This window comes from Hylobates moloch, unplaced genomic scaffold, assembly GCF_009828535.3.
Source record: "Hylobates moloch isolate HMO894 unplaced genomic scaffold, HMol_V3 SCAFFOLD_19, whole genome shotgun sequence".
NCBI classification, from domain to species: Eukaryota; Metazoa; Chordata; class Mammalia; order Primates; family Hylobatidae; genus Hylobates; species Hylobates moloch.
The window spans coordinates 54,155,420-54,170,730 of record NW_026652294.1 but is presented as its reverse complement, the minus strand read 5'-3'; positions in this window follow the sequence as shown (position 1 = coordinate 54,170,730).

Genomic DNA, 15,311 nt, shown 5'->3' with positions numbered 1-15,311 from the left:
CCAAAGTGCTGGGATTACAAGTGTGAGCCACCGCGCCCGGCCTCTGTCTCCTATTTTTTTCGTAAAATAATTTAATGACACACTATAGATGTGTGTTCTTTGATATATGTGACACCAAGTTTGTGCTATTTAATACATTTAAAAATACCACATTTGTGACAGGTAGGACCATCCTAGAACCCATACTTTCTATTGCACTTTGGAATATTTGGTTAGAGCATGGTGAGCTGAACAGAGCTGCCATTCTTGACATTTTTATCCAAAGAACCTATACTTTGCTCCAAGGAACTTTGTTTCATCTTTTGAAAGTCCCAATTATGACTTAGTTTTCATGTCTTCCTGCAATTAGCGTGGATAAAATATGTTGTGAATTTTGATTTTGGACACAAATAAAGAATGTGCTTAAATAATAATTAAATCCATGTGCCTTCATTCATTTTGTCTTCTGACTGGAGAGAGGGAATTCCTGTGTCTCTTTCTCATAGTCTGATGTAAATGATCATTGAGGTGACGTTTATATTTAGCAAAAATAGGAGTTGAACATGAATGGTAGGTGTAGTTTATGGCTCATGAGATAATTTAAGAAGAAATAGTGAATAAAGCAGTGACTACCTTTTTCTCTGTAAATCATGTGGGAAACAAAAACATGGGGCACATTTATTTTCTTCATGTTTGGGTTCTGAATTATGAAATCACTGCTGTGTTGTAATATAGATTTTTCTCTTCATCATCCTTGTCCTTTAAAGTTCAATTTTTATAATTGAATATTCTAAAGTGTTGTACCACATGCTTATTGAAAATGTTAGGAAAATGAACAGAAAATATTCCAAAAATCCATGCAACTCACTTCTTGAGAAGAGTCACTAGGATTTTACAAGGTTTGTACTTGTCTTTGGAAATGCTACTTATATTTCTGTTTTCACAGATACATGGAAATGTAAGTGGATGGTCTCAAATTATTTTTTAACAATATTTTGATATGTTCTGCTTAAACAGTAGCTTTGTTCCTCTTATCTTTTCCTTTCTAATATATTAAAACAAGCTCCTCAAATATTTAAGTTCTCTTTTTATTTTTCTATTTTATCTCTGTTATAATTTGCTCTTTGCAGTGCTTTTCTGCTTTAAAAATGTATGCATTGCTATTATATATATATATTTATAAACACTATATATTTACACACACACACACATATATATATATTTATACACACTCATTTATTTATTTCAGGTAGTTTGATATAATCTGGGTTTATCTCAAGCCCATTAGTTGTAAAGTAATGAACATAAGCACTAGAACTTATACAGATGAACAAGTCATAAAACCAAGTGTCAAACTTAAATAGCTAGCCAGGAAACAAAGCTCTTCATTTTCTTTTCATGAGGACTAAGCTGGTAATCAATGATCTCCTCTAACTCTTTTTCCTTTACATGACTGGAACAGTGGTATTGCACATCTTAGGTTTTACTCTCTCCATTTTTGTATTCTATCCCTGTTCAACACGTTTTTCTTCACCACCCAGTTCATATGGAATTCTTCCTCTTAACATCCACAGAGCAATTTCACTTTTGCTTGATATACTGTTTGTATCACTTCAACCTTAACTTATTCAGTCTTATATTTCGCCCTTAAATGTTTAGGACAGCATTCCTTAAAGTGTTCTATAGAATATTTGTTCTGTAACACAGTCTCGTAGCAAACAGTTTCAAGGCTAAATTTGACAAATGCTATATACTTTATATGTTTCTTTGACATTTATAACAAATATTAGCATAGGATCTGAAACATCCTGCAACAAATCAGTCTAACTTAACTTTGTAACAATCTTCATTTTATGTTTTTTTAACCTTTCTTCTTCTAAAGCATCTGATAATGTCTTACGTAGACTTTGGTATATGCTAATTTTGAGTGTGATAAAGAAAATTTTTCTTAATTATCAGATTGATTATTTCACATATCTATGTTAAAAGTTAATGTCTTTCACATTATTTTAATAAAAAAAAGACTTTTCTTCTTACAACTTGATTTTTACCAAACTCTTTTACCAAATAGTTATAAACATAGCAACTCCACTTTTCTCCCAATGAATAGGTAGAGTTGTCAACTCCTCTGGCAGATCACACCTAAACTGGTAGTTCTTTTTAATTAAATTTAAAATTTTTAGTTTCTCTTGGTACATAGTAGGTGTATATATTTATGGGGTATATGAGATGTTTTGATACAGGCACGCTATGTGAAATAACCACTTCATGGATAATGGGGTATCCGTCTCTTCAAGTATTTATCTTTTGAGTTAAAAACAATTCGATTATTCTTTTAGTTATTTTAAAATGTTCAGTTATTATTGATGATACTAACTGTGTTGTGCTATCAAGTAGTAAGTCTTACTTATTTTTTCTAACTTTAAAAAAAAAAAACTATTAACCATACTCACCTTCTCTCCAGCCCTCATTACCCTTCTCAGCCCCAGGTAACCATGCTTCTACTATCTGTCTCCATGAATCCAATTGTTTTGATTTTTAGATCCTACAAATAAATGAGAATGTGCAATGTTTGTCTTTCTGTGACTTAACTTATTTTCACTTAACATAATGACCTCCAGTTCTTTCCCTGTTATTGCAAGTGAAGGATTTCATTATTTTTATGGCTGAACAGTACTCCATTGCATAAATGTGCCACAATTTCTTTATCTGTTCATCTGTTTTGGACATTTTGGTTGCTTCCAAATCTTAGCTGTTATGAACATTGCTGCAATAAACATAAGAGTGCTGATATCTCTTTGATGTACTGATTTCCTTTCTTTAGGGTGTATACCCAGCAATGGGATTGCTAGATCATATGGCAAATCTATTTTTAGTTTTTTGAGGCACCTCCAACCTGGTCTCCATAGTGGTTGTACTAATTGACATTCGTACCAACACTGCATATGGTAAACTGGTAGTTCTTACTAAGAATTAGGTAACTATCCTGAGAGCAATAAATATTCATTAAAAATTGCCATTTTTAACAAGGGCATAATTCAATTATTAAAATAAAACAAACAAAATGCCAAGCAGAAGTTATTAGATGCAGTGAGGAGAATGGTCTGGCCTGAAAATTAAGGGGAAAAAAATGAAGAAGGTCAAAAATGAGGCTATTTTAATAATCCAGGAGAAAGTTTCAGGCTGTGTGGAATAAGGTGTAGGTGATACAAATTGAAATAAGTGAATAGATTTTAGAGATGTATAGGAGGTAAAAGAAACAGGGTGAAGGAATTAAATATAGAGTAATAGTGAGAAAGATAAAGGTGGGGTGCTACTATATTTCTAGCTTGAAAAAGCGTTGATTTGAATTAGAGAAGTACTGGGATTGGAGGGGGTATGGCATGCAGAAAACCGTGCTTTAATTTTTGACCAAGTTGAATCAGAGTTGACTTTAAGAATTCAGGGGTGAAGTTATTAAATAGGCAATCAGATATATTGACCATTTTTTTTCTCAATAGAGAAATGAAAACAAGTGAATTCATTAGAATATAGATGGCAATTTAAGTCAGGACCATGTGTGAGATTATTTAGTATTTAAAAATAAACACATAAATAATTTTATTTATTTTTTAACTTCATTTTCTTTTCACATGCCGTGAGATTATTGAGCAACACTAACAAACACCAAATTTCTTGCTATTAGTGACTAACCTTCTCCTATGAAGATTTGTATTCAGCTAAGTGGTAATTATCTCCTAAAATACACCAAAATGTTTCTAACCTGGTGATTTTAATGTTTGATTTTAATACTTGTTATCAGTGCATTCAGCAGAGATGATTGCCAGTTCCTGGAAATAAGTTTTCATACCCTCAAACACCTTTGCTCTCTTTTAAATCTAATTTCTCTATGTTGTACTATCTGTGATGCCCTCTTGCCTACTCAAGGACATCATTACGGATCTATTCTCTTTTTTTTGCCTACAGTATCATTTTTTTTCCTCTCTACTAGATCAACATATATGTGGTTTTGCACTGGATTGATTTGGCTAAGCTGTAAATAAGTTTGCAGGTTAGTGTTGATCAAGAGAAATTTGCTTGAGATTTGGAAGGTTGAAGTGATGCATAAGATGTTTTTACCTGAAGGTCATTGGGAATAAATGCGGTGGAAGACATGTGCATAGATATCAGTAGGTTTCAGATTTCCTCTTCTCTTCCTTGTTATGTGAAACAGATGCAGAGGTTCTGGTAGGTTTCAGCTTGACTACCTCTTCTCTTCTAAGCACTTCTTTCTGGCTACCAGCCCTGTTGACTACCAGTAGCCTCAGGCCCAAAACCATGTGCAAAAGCTGTAGATTTCATAATCTTCTCCATTAGCTCTCTCTTGTGGTCCCACTCAAACAGCTGGATGTGCCTGGCTTTCCAGATTTCCTCTCAAATTCTCAGTGTCCAACCACTGCAGTATTTTGGAAGGCTGGTTAGTTATTTAGTTACTTTCATTTTACCCTCCAACTCCCCTTTTGGATGCCTACTTCCTCAGATTCTTCATAAATATGTAAAGTTTTATTCTTAGAATCATTTATTATATAATAATTTTAGTAGTTTTCTTTCCCTGAGTGAATCTCGATTGATGAAGTATATAATTATGTTGCTCTAGTATTAATGGGGAGAAATGCTGAATTCCTCTGCCAGTTACCACCACCTTTCATTACTTTTCCTTGGGTCAAAATTCCTTCAAATTGTTTTTATACTTGCCTTCTCCAAATCTCTTATTCTTTCCTAACCCATTCTGATTCATGTTTCATTTCTGTCATATCACATAAATAATTGCATCAAGGTCAATTATGATATCCACATTTCAAAATCAAATGGTGAATTTTATGCCTTCCGTTACTTGAACTATCAGCAGCATTTGATAAAGTTGATTACTCCATCCTCCTTGGCATACTTTCTTCACTTGTCTTCTAGAATACTCTACTCTTTTGGTTTTTCTCTCTTTTTTTTTTTTTTTATTATACTTTAGGTTTTAGGGTACATGTGCACAATGTGCAGGTTTGTTACATATGTATCCATGTGCCATGTTGATTTCCTGCACCCATTAGCTCGTCATTTAGCATTAGGTATATCTTGACTATTCCTCAGTCTTTTTTCCTAGTTTCTTTTGTTCTCCACACTCTCTTAATAGTTGAGTGCCTCAGGGATCAATCCTTGGTCCTCTTATCTTCTCTGTGAAGGTTCACTCCTTTAGTGATCTAATTCTGTTTACTTCCTGTCTACTTACAGATGATGCCCCAAATGTTATATCCAACCCAGAATATCTCAAAATATAGACTACGTACTCAACATCTCCCTTGGATATGTAACAATAAACTCAAAATCAGCATATCCCAAACCCCTATTTGGACTATTTTTCCAAACTCAGATCTATCTGCAGCCTTCTCCATTTTGTTTGATGAAAGCTCTATCCTTTCTGTCATTATATTCAAAAACTGTAGATTAGTCATCCTAACTATTCCCTTTCTCTCACATCTGAAGTGGCTAGAAAACTGTGTTGACTCAACCTTAAAAATATGTCTAGAATTAAAATACACACTCTATCACTACTGTTGGTGGAGTCACCATCTTTTCACCTGACGTTACATTAGTAGGCTCTTGTCAGAATTCTGACAATTCTTACAAATTTGTCTATCTGCAGTTTATTATAAGCACAACAGCCATATTCGCCTTTAAAAACATAAGATACATCACTCATTCCCATACTAAAAACTCAACTGCTCTCCATTTTTTGTTAAAATAAAGCTAAAAGTCTTACAATGTCCCACAAGATCCTACATATAGTGAGGCTTCCTCATTTATCTCTTTGCCCTCATCTCCTACTTCTGTGCTACAAAGTCATTTCCTTCTTTTCCATTCCTCAATCATGCTACCTTATGGCTTTTGATTCAGTTGATATTCATTTCTCTTAAAATATCTATTTGTTTAACTTCCCCACCTCTTTTACACATTTACAGAAATCTGATTTTCTTAATAACACCTTTTCTGACAAACCTAATGCTACCTACCCTGTCCCAATGCTGACACTTGAATGTCCCTTTCAATTAGTCAGTTTTTTAAATTTTTATATAGCATTTATCACTGCTAATACAAGATTTAATTTACTTACTCATTATACTTTCTAATTTTCTGCCTATCTCAGCTAAATATTAAATTCTATTTGGGTAGATTCTTCATCTGTCTTGGTCATTGATATATGCCAAGTGCCTACGATGGTGTCTGGCTCCAAATAGGTACTCAACAAAGGTGTGCCACCAGATTTTTGTTAAAGCCACTCTTAAATAAAGCGGCCTTTGGATATTAGCTCTAACACTATTTTTCTTGGTATGTAAGAGATATAATGCAATCTCTATTTTCTGTATCTTTTGCTTCTTGATTTATGAAGTTGTCTTCTATGTAATTTAGGAATGCTTTGATATTGCTTGTTTGTCACTATTATCCTCACCCTGACAAAATACAGGAGAGTTGGAAATCTCCTTTGAATATGAGCCAGAACAATTTAGAATGTAGAAAATGTTGACTTGTAGGTTGTTACTCACCTTTCATACTGATGTTCCTTTCATATGGCTGGCCAATAGCCATCGTAGTTTTTTTCTGTATTTTTTTATTCCTTACATTATTAGCTGAAGTGCTTTACCATACCGCTATTCATTGTCAAATTGCATCTCTCTGATATTGTAAATACTTTTGATATATAATACACTCTCCTGCCATTCTCTTTGTTAACACTCCAATAATGGAATGAACCCTCAAGGTTCTGGTTATAACCACTAGGTTGTGACCTCCTCTCCATGTAAGCACTTTTAATGTTCTCAACCGCATGCCATATGCCATACATTTGTGCTTTGCCACCTCAGTAAATGAATAACAATTGTCTCTCAATGCAGAGAAAAACTTATAATTCTGCATTATTTTAAATCTAGAAAATGTATAGCTATATATTTGAGTTAAATATCTATGACCTATTTTACCTAGAGCAAAACCACTTAGTGTATTTTAATATTTCTAAACTTTTGGAGAGTAAGAGAAGAACATTGTAAAACAGGACATTTTAGTAATTAAAGCTAAAATGACAAATTGGGAATATTTTAATTATTTCATAAATATGAATTATATGGCAAATATTTTCTAAGTGGTAATGACTATTAAAATGAAGGTGAACATTAGAATTGATTAATCTCTGGAGGGGAAGTAGAAAAAAACTCTAATAGCAACATACACAGACTCTAATCATTCGATGTTGGACTATTCTTATAGTTCTTTTTTTTTTTTTTTTTTTTAGATAGTCTCGCTCTGTCACCAGGCTGGAGTGCAGTGGTGCACTCTCTGCTCACTGCAATCTCCGCCTCCCAGTTTCAAGTGTTTCTCCTGCCTCAGCCTCCTGAGTAGCTGGGATTATGGGTGCCTGCCACCTCACCCAGCTAATGTTTTTGTATTTTTAGTAGAGATGGGGTTTCACCATGTTTGCTAGTCTGGTCTTGAACCCCTGACCTCAGGTGATCCACCTGCCTTGGCCTCCCAAACTGCTGGAATTACAGGAGTGAGCCACTGCGCCCATCCATAGTTCACATTTTTAATGAGCCATTTCTTTTCCAACTTTAGCAATGGCTGCTGCCTCTTACATTGCATAGTTCAGCCAGGCCTAGTTGCTCTCAGTTCCTCCAGTAGACCTGGTGGTTTCATGACAGACATTGTTCTTACTATTCCAAATAACCTTTCTGACTTTACCTACAATTGCTCCCATTGTGTCTGTTTGTTAGCACTTATTTATCTTTTAAATTTAAGTGTTGCCTTTTTTTTCCTGACTTTTACCTGGGAAAAGTGATAATTCATTCCTTTGGAAACTTCACATAATTAACTATATAATAGTGAGTGCATATAGCTTATTTCTTTTTCCCAACTAGACTAAATATCGTGAAGGAAGTTGCAATATCTTTGTCGTCATAATATGTCCAGAACATAGCACATGCAAGATATGGTGTAGTTATTTAGTTAAGTCTTCAGGTGACTGATATAATGGCTAAATGACAAAACCATGAAATAATAAAGAAAATAAAGAATAAGTTTAACAATTCTGGGTTGCATAGAGCAGACTAGATGTGATTGATACAATTAGCACTGACTTTCCATTAAAGTATACAAAGATGCAAAAATGGTCACAGCATTTTAAAGTAAATTCAAATAACTATCTAGAAAGAAAATGGGGAAACTGTGTTGATTCTTCACTGCGGTCTGAGGTCTAAATAAAAAAACCCAAGATGCAAAGAAACCATAACCTGATAAACTAAGCAAGCTTTCAATTCACTGGAAACTATCTTTGGTTTGAACCAAGATTTCTGGTCCATTATTAGCAGGAGCTTATTTCTGTCTGTATTCATTTAAAGACTAAGCTCCCAGTACAAAAAAGATAAAGAAGGGAATGAGTGAGAGCCTGTATACTTGGATGCTTTTTGAAAAGCTTTAGAAAAAAAAAGCTTCAGAAACAGGGATAGAACACAAGGTGTTGGGATTACATATGCCAGGAAATGTCTTGAATGCTTTATGTGGCTAGGAGATAGAGCAACTGCATTTTATTCTCTAGCTTCATTAGGTAAACTGCCATTTTGAGCCAAAAAAAAAAAAGATCCACTTATAGGTTTTGTGGACCAAGAGTTGTTGAATGTCTGTTAGGTCTCATAAACTGCACTAGATGCTATACAGAGCAACTTGACATTCAGATTAGATTATAAGATCCAGAAACTGTCAGAATGTCTCCTATGTGAAGAGTAAGTGAACAAATGACACTTCACTCACACTTTTGTCATCAGACCCTAAGCCGATACAGATTTTGCCCACTCAAAGAGATGAAAACAAAACCTTTAAAAGGGGGAGGATATGCTAACAAGAGAGAAAAACAACATTTCCCTGAAGACAAAAAACCCCCCAAATATCTGAAAAATGACTTTTTATGAGAAGTAGATAGAGACTTGAGGAGACATCTGCATGGGGGAAGATCTAAAACATGGAGCAGACATAAATCATGGAGGAGAATTAACTTGAGCATCAGAGAATAAATCTTCCCTCTCATTTTAAATTCACCATTGAATGAACAAAAGAATATAAAATAGAAGGAAAATTCGCATTTTTAATGGAAAACATGGGGGGATGCCATCTATATGCCAGAAACATCAAGGATGGGGCTATATTAAATGAAGGCAATGGGGAACCCCTCACAAGCCTTTTCTAGGGAAAGTAATATGGGATGATAAGAACTAAGCAAAGATGGTCATGGCAGAAACTAATTAATATTTTCCTAATCAGTTATATTAAGACTGTAGTTGAAGACAGGTTGTTAAACATAACGAGAGAAATATATAAATTCTTTATGACTATAGAATAGCAGTATTCAGAATCAGGTTACTTAGAAAAAACAAGAGCAGGCATGTCTGTTTCAAGCAGAGTGATTACAGGGTGTTTCCAGACATGGAAGCAATAGGAGTAGGAGACAGAGACCCAGGAAGTTGGACAGACACCCCATGTGGAAAATGGAGAATAGAGCAGAGTAAAATAATTTTAAAAGCTAGCTCCTATCACAGAAAATTTACCCATCAGAAAGGACAATATGACTATGATGGCTCTAAATGAGGCAGGCAGTTATCTCACAAAAGGAATAAACTTGCATTAAGCCAGTTTTCAGCTAGAGATCTGAAAAGAGCTTTAAATAGCTTCTAAGAAAACACTAAGAGGATCAAAGTAAAATTCATCTTTGTAACTGCTAGTCTAGAATGTGCCTTCTCTTCAATTATGTTTAAACAAAACAACACTGAACAGAATCTTTTATATGAAAGATAAATGTAACACCTGAGGTAAGGAAAGAGTAGTTTTGAGAAAAAATATTACGAGAGTTAAATATTTTAAAACAAATTTCATTTTGTGTTCTTAAAATAATTTTAAAAATATGGACTCTGAAATAACTCAGGTTTAGATCAAGAAAAAGGAAAAATACACTAGTAGATAGCTCTTTACAGGAAAGAATAAAAACAGCCACAAAATTGTAATAGCAGAATTAAAGACTGAAACAGAAACAATAATGGTAAGAAAATCAGACAAGTTACATGTGGATGGAAAAAGCTTAGGAGGCTTTCATAGAATGTATAAGGAAAGAAATAAAGAGATGAAATAAACAAAGGAGAGGCTGAGGAAGAAGTAGAGAATAAAGATCTAAAATATGAATAATTATTTCATTCTGAAGAAAAGGCCAAAGTAAAAAGAACAGAAACAATATAGAAAGAAATACTAAAAGAAAAATTTCCAGAGGTTAAAACAAACAAAAAACAAACTTAGAGAGGAGAAGGATGGTTTCTAGAGGCTGGGAAGGGTAATGGGGGAGGGAGTTTTGGGGAAATGGGAATGGTTAATGTGTACAAAAAAAGTACTTAGAAATAATGAATAGGACCTACTATTCACTAGCACAACAAGGTGACTATAGTCAAAAATATTTTTTTTTTTTTTGGAGAGGAACTCTTGCTCTGTCACCCAGGCTGGAGTGAAGTGGCATGGTCTTGGCTCACTGCAACCTACGCCTCCTGGGTTCAAGCAATTCCCCTGCCAAAGCCTCCCAAGTAACTGGGACTACAGGCACGTGCCACCATGGCCGGCTAATTTTTTGTATTTTTTGCAGAGATGGGGTTTCACTATGTTAGCCAGGATGGTCTTGATCTCCTGAACTCATGATCTACCCACCTTGGCCTCCCAAAGTGCTGGGATTACAGGTGTGAGCTACCGTGCCTGGCTGTCAAAAATAATTTCATTGTCCATTTAAAAAGAAATAAAGAGAATAATTAGATTTTTATTAAACACAAATGCTTAAAGTGATGCTTACCCTACTTACCCTCATGTGATTATTATGCATTGCATGCCTGTATCAAAATATCTCATCTAACCCATAAGTATATTTACCTACTATGTACTTACAAAAAATAAAGTAAAATAAAATGATAAACAAACAAAAAAACCCAGATCATGAATTTGAAAGCAGTTCATCATATGGTAGTAAATATTGATTTTTTTAAAAGGCTACCTATGCCTTGAACTATTTTACTAATTTTTTTTTATTTCTGGGTTTTAAAAATTGTATAATATTTATGCGGAAAAAGAAACAAGGAAGAAAAATCGAAGTTGTAAGTTTGGTCTAATACCTATTTTGAAATATGAGAGGTATCAAGTAATATATAAATACTTGAAAGAATAATGCTGTGAACAACAACACAATATATAATTAAAGTGTCCTTATATGTGCAAGCATATAAGGACATTTTTCTTTTTGGAGATAGGAGAGAGTATAACCTGGAATTGTAAACCATTTACTATCAGTACCACAAGAAGTAGCAGAAAGCAAGGTAGACAAAGTTCAAATATACTCCCTTTGTATTTCAGTTCTATTATTTTATTCTATCTATCTATCTATCTATCTATCTATCTATCTATCTATCTATCATCTATCTTTAGAGACAGCATCTTGCTTTGTTACCCAGGCTAGAGTGCAGTGGCACCATCATAGCTTACTGCAGCCTGGAACTCCTGGACTCAAGAGATCCTCCCATCTCAGTGTTCTGAGTAGCTGGGGCTACAGGTGCATGCCACTACATAGGGCTATTTTGAAACTTTTTGTAGAGATGAATTCTTACTATGTTCCCCAGACGAGACTAGAACACCTGGCTTGAAGGAATCCTTCTCCCTTGGCCTCCCAAAGTGCTAGGATTATAGGCATGAGCCGCCATGCCTAGCCTGATTATGTTTCTTTAAATCCAACATTGGTGGTACTATTGTTGATGACAATTGGAAAATTTATACAGTCAAGTATTTTAAAATTTAATAGTAAATACTTGGAGAATTAAAAATAAGATAATCACATTGTACATTAGTACAGTAAAATGAAAGAGCATCTTCCACACATGCTGATAACTTTTCACCACCAACACCTTTGTCTCTGACGTTTGCCCCCCTTGCTCCATGGTTTTCTCTGGAGCCATGGGAATTTCTGAGTCTACACATTAGGTATCCTGAGCGTGCCAGGAATGTAACACTCTCAGAGACAATCCTTATTCAATGAGAAATAGAAATCAGTGGATAGAATCCTCAACTTCCTTGTCCCTCAGTGAAACAATTCTGAGATATAGTCATCTTCCTCAGAGAATTTTAATTAGGGTTGAGCCTCAGATGCTCACACAGGTACTTCCTGCTTTCACCTGACTGTTCCCAGCCCCACTTTGTTCCTTCTTTCCTTGTACTTTCTGTGATCGCCTCCCAAATAACTTAAGGGTATCTTGGGGGAATCTAAACTAAAATATAGAAAATAGAATATACAAATCAAGAAAGCATTTTAAAAAGGAAAATAAGATAAAATTAAATTTATTTTGACAATAATTTAAATTCTCTAACTGGAAAGAAGATGTTCAGATTGGATCAAATTTCACACTGTCTGGGAGAGACAGTACTAAAACCAACTGACAAAGATAGCTTCAAAATAAAAGAGTGGGCAAAATTTTGATTAAATACAAGGCAAAATAAGGATTTGTTAATACAAATGATAAAGCATTCAAGGCAAAATAGATCTTTTTATATAAATATTAGTTAAATCTAAAAGTTTTGTATCAGACATGCATTCATGTCTGATAGCTTTCAATAGCTTATTACTACTTTCAATAGCTTATTACTATCATTAAAAGGAACAATAAATTAAACATTCACGAAGGGGGGGGAATAATTTTACAGATTGAAAAGGCATAAACTACCAAGTTATATATTTGTAGATAACACTTAATTGTATATTGACGTTTGAGTATGTTAGAAATGCAGTAACATCCTAGATCCTTCAATCTATTAAACTTTAACAATATTAAATGGTAAAAGAAATTATACTAGTCCATTCAGGCTCTGTAACAAAATACCATAAACTGGGTTACTTATAACTTACAGAAATTTATATTTTGTAGTTCTGGAGTCTGGGAAATCCAAATTAAGGCAGATTTGGTGTCTTGTGAAGGTTTACTTCCTGGTTCATAAATCACACCTAGCTGTGTCCTCACATAATGGAAGGCGTGAGGAAGCTCTCTGGGCCTCTTCTATAAGGACACTAACCCTATTTATGATGCCTCTAATCTCATGACCTAATCACTTCCTAATACCCTCACCTTGAGGACTAGCATTTCAACATATGAATTTGGGGGGACACAAATCAGGAACAAGCTATGGATTCCCATCATTATACTTTTCATTAAATGTCACTCTGAAAATTTTTGATTCATATGGAAATAAGACCTAAACTATTAGGAAGGTTTGCACTGCACCGTTTCTCAAGGTACATAATAAAATTGCATAATAGGAAACAAAAGACAGCGAACTGAGAAGCTATTAGAACACAAGTAACCAAAGTGAACAAAATTTGCAAATATGCTAAAAATAAAATAAAAAATAAAATTCCATTCATAATAGCATAGAGACCTTAAAATATTTGTTACTGATACGAGGAAATTTACAAAAAATTATTATTGAGTGACATCTAATAAGACATAGAAAAATTATATCATACTTTGGATTAAAAAAACCTGAGTCTTGAAAAATTTCAAAAAAAACCCAAATAGAGGTTAACATATTTAAGTAAAATTTATTTTGGAAATTGAATAAAGGCTTTCTAGATTAGTTTATCTGTAAGGACCATAAAGTGTGGCAGAACTAAGAATTTCAGGAAAATGTTTAATAATACATTCTACTAAAAATATAAGGTGTGTCATATTAATTAAAAGCAGCATAGTACAATTTTTTAAAATCAGACTCTTTTGTATATGAATTTAAGTGTCATCAATATGCAGTTAGATCAGTACCTTAAAATACAAACTAAGTATAACTAAGATGAAGAAAAGAAGTATTAAAAAAAAGTAAAATAAGGGACCCAGGAGGGATAGGCTCAGGTCAGCAAGTGTAACATTGTTGGGTGATATGTGAAGCTGTTTCTGCACCTTTCCCAACAATGCTTGGTGGCTTGTATGGCTGAGGTTAAGAACATCTGAAAGCAGGTTATTAGGGAAAACTCTGAGCACTGAACTGAATATCCATTTGCTGTCCATCAGCACGAAGCCTTTTGTGTTGTATTGATGACACGAAATGGAAAGCATCTCTACCTATGAGGACTGAAAAAGAAGCCAGGAACCATGAAGTTCTTCAGGTTGGATCACACTGTTTCTTCTCAGTAGGGCAAATTATGAAAAGAGTAGGAATTAATTTTCCAGCATTGTGTATAAAAAGAATTTGGTTTAGAATAAAATATCATAAAAAATACACAAGCAAAAATTTTAACATTTCCTAGAACTAAAAGATTTGCATTTCTGGAATTATAAGAGCCAGCCAAATGCCTAGCAAAATGAAGGAAAATGTTCACTCTTGTGAATTCTTAGAATACCAGCAATAAAGAGAAGATTCTAAAGAATTCTGGAGAAAAGTCAATCAAGCAATCAGACAAACAAGATTGGATTTTATGTAAAGGATGAAGGTCACAATGGTATTGAATTTCTCATTGGCAAAACTGGAGAATGGAAGACAATGAAGCAACATTTTGAAAATCTATAATTTTAATGGAATTTCTCTGGAAGCTCATCCAAAAATTGGGAGGTCAAGAAAGGAGAGAAGGGAAGGGAATTTACAGCACGATGTTGAAGGGAACTCCCAGGATAGTGATTATTTGGAAGGCTAGAGTGAGAGCTATTCCAACAGGATATTGGAGGACTCCAGGGTGGATGTTTCAAAAGGAAAAAAAAACTCCAGGTGTTTGGCCAAATGGAAATAAGTCTTAGTGTTCTGTTGAGAGTTTGGGGATAAATTGAAGCTAAATACATGGAAAACTAAGGAAACAGAAAATGAGATAATTATTATATCCAAGAAAAATAGGGAGAAATTTTTTAAGAGCATAAATATAAATCTAGTGTACATTTTGCTTTACAATAGTTTTCCTTCACCTAGTTACATAAATATGGATACCAAACACTGATTTAAAATAACATTTGAGGTGATAGGCTAATTGAAACATTACATTGTACCCATATATAAATGCAATTATTTGTTAATGAAAAATAAAACCTTTAAAAAATTTTTACCAAAAGAAGCAAAAAAAAAAAAAAAAAAGCAATGCTATACAAGTATGTTGAGAAGGTAGGGGATGAAAAGTGTGTATGGTAGAGGAGGTATAAGAGTTAAATCTTAACATTCTAATGCATGAGTTAATACATAATTATTTTTAATTTTAAAAATATGAAAATATTGATTCT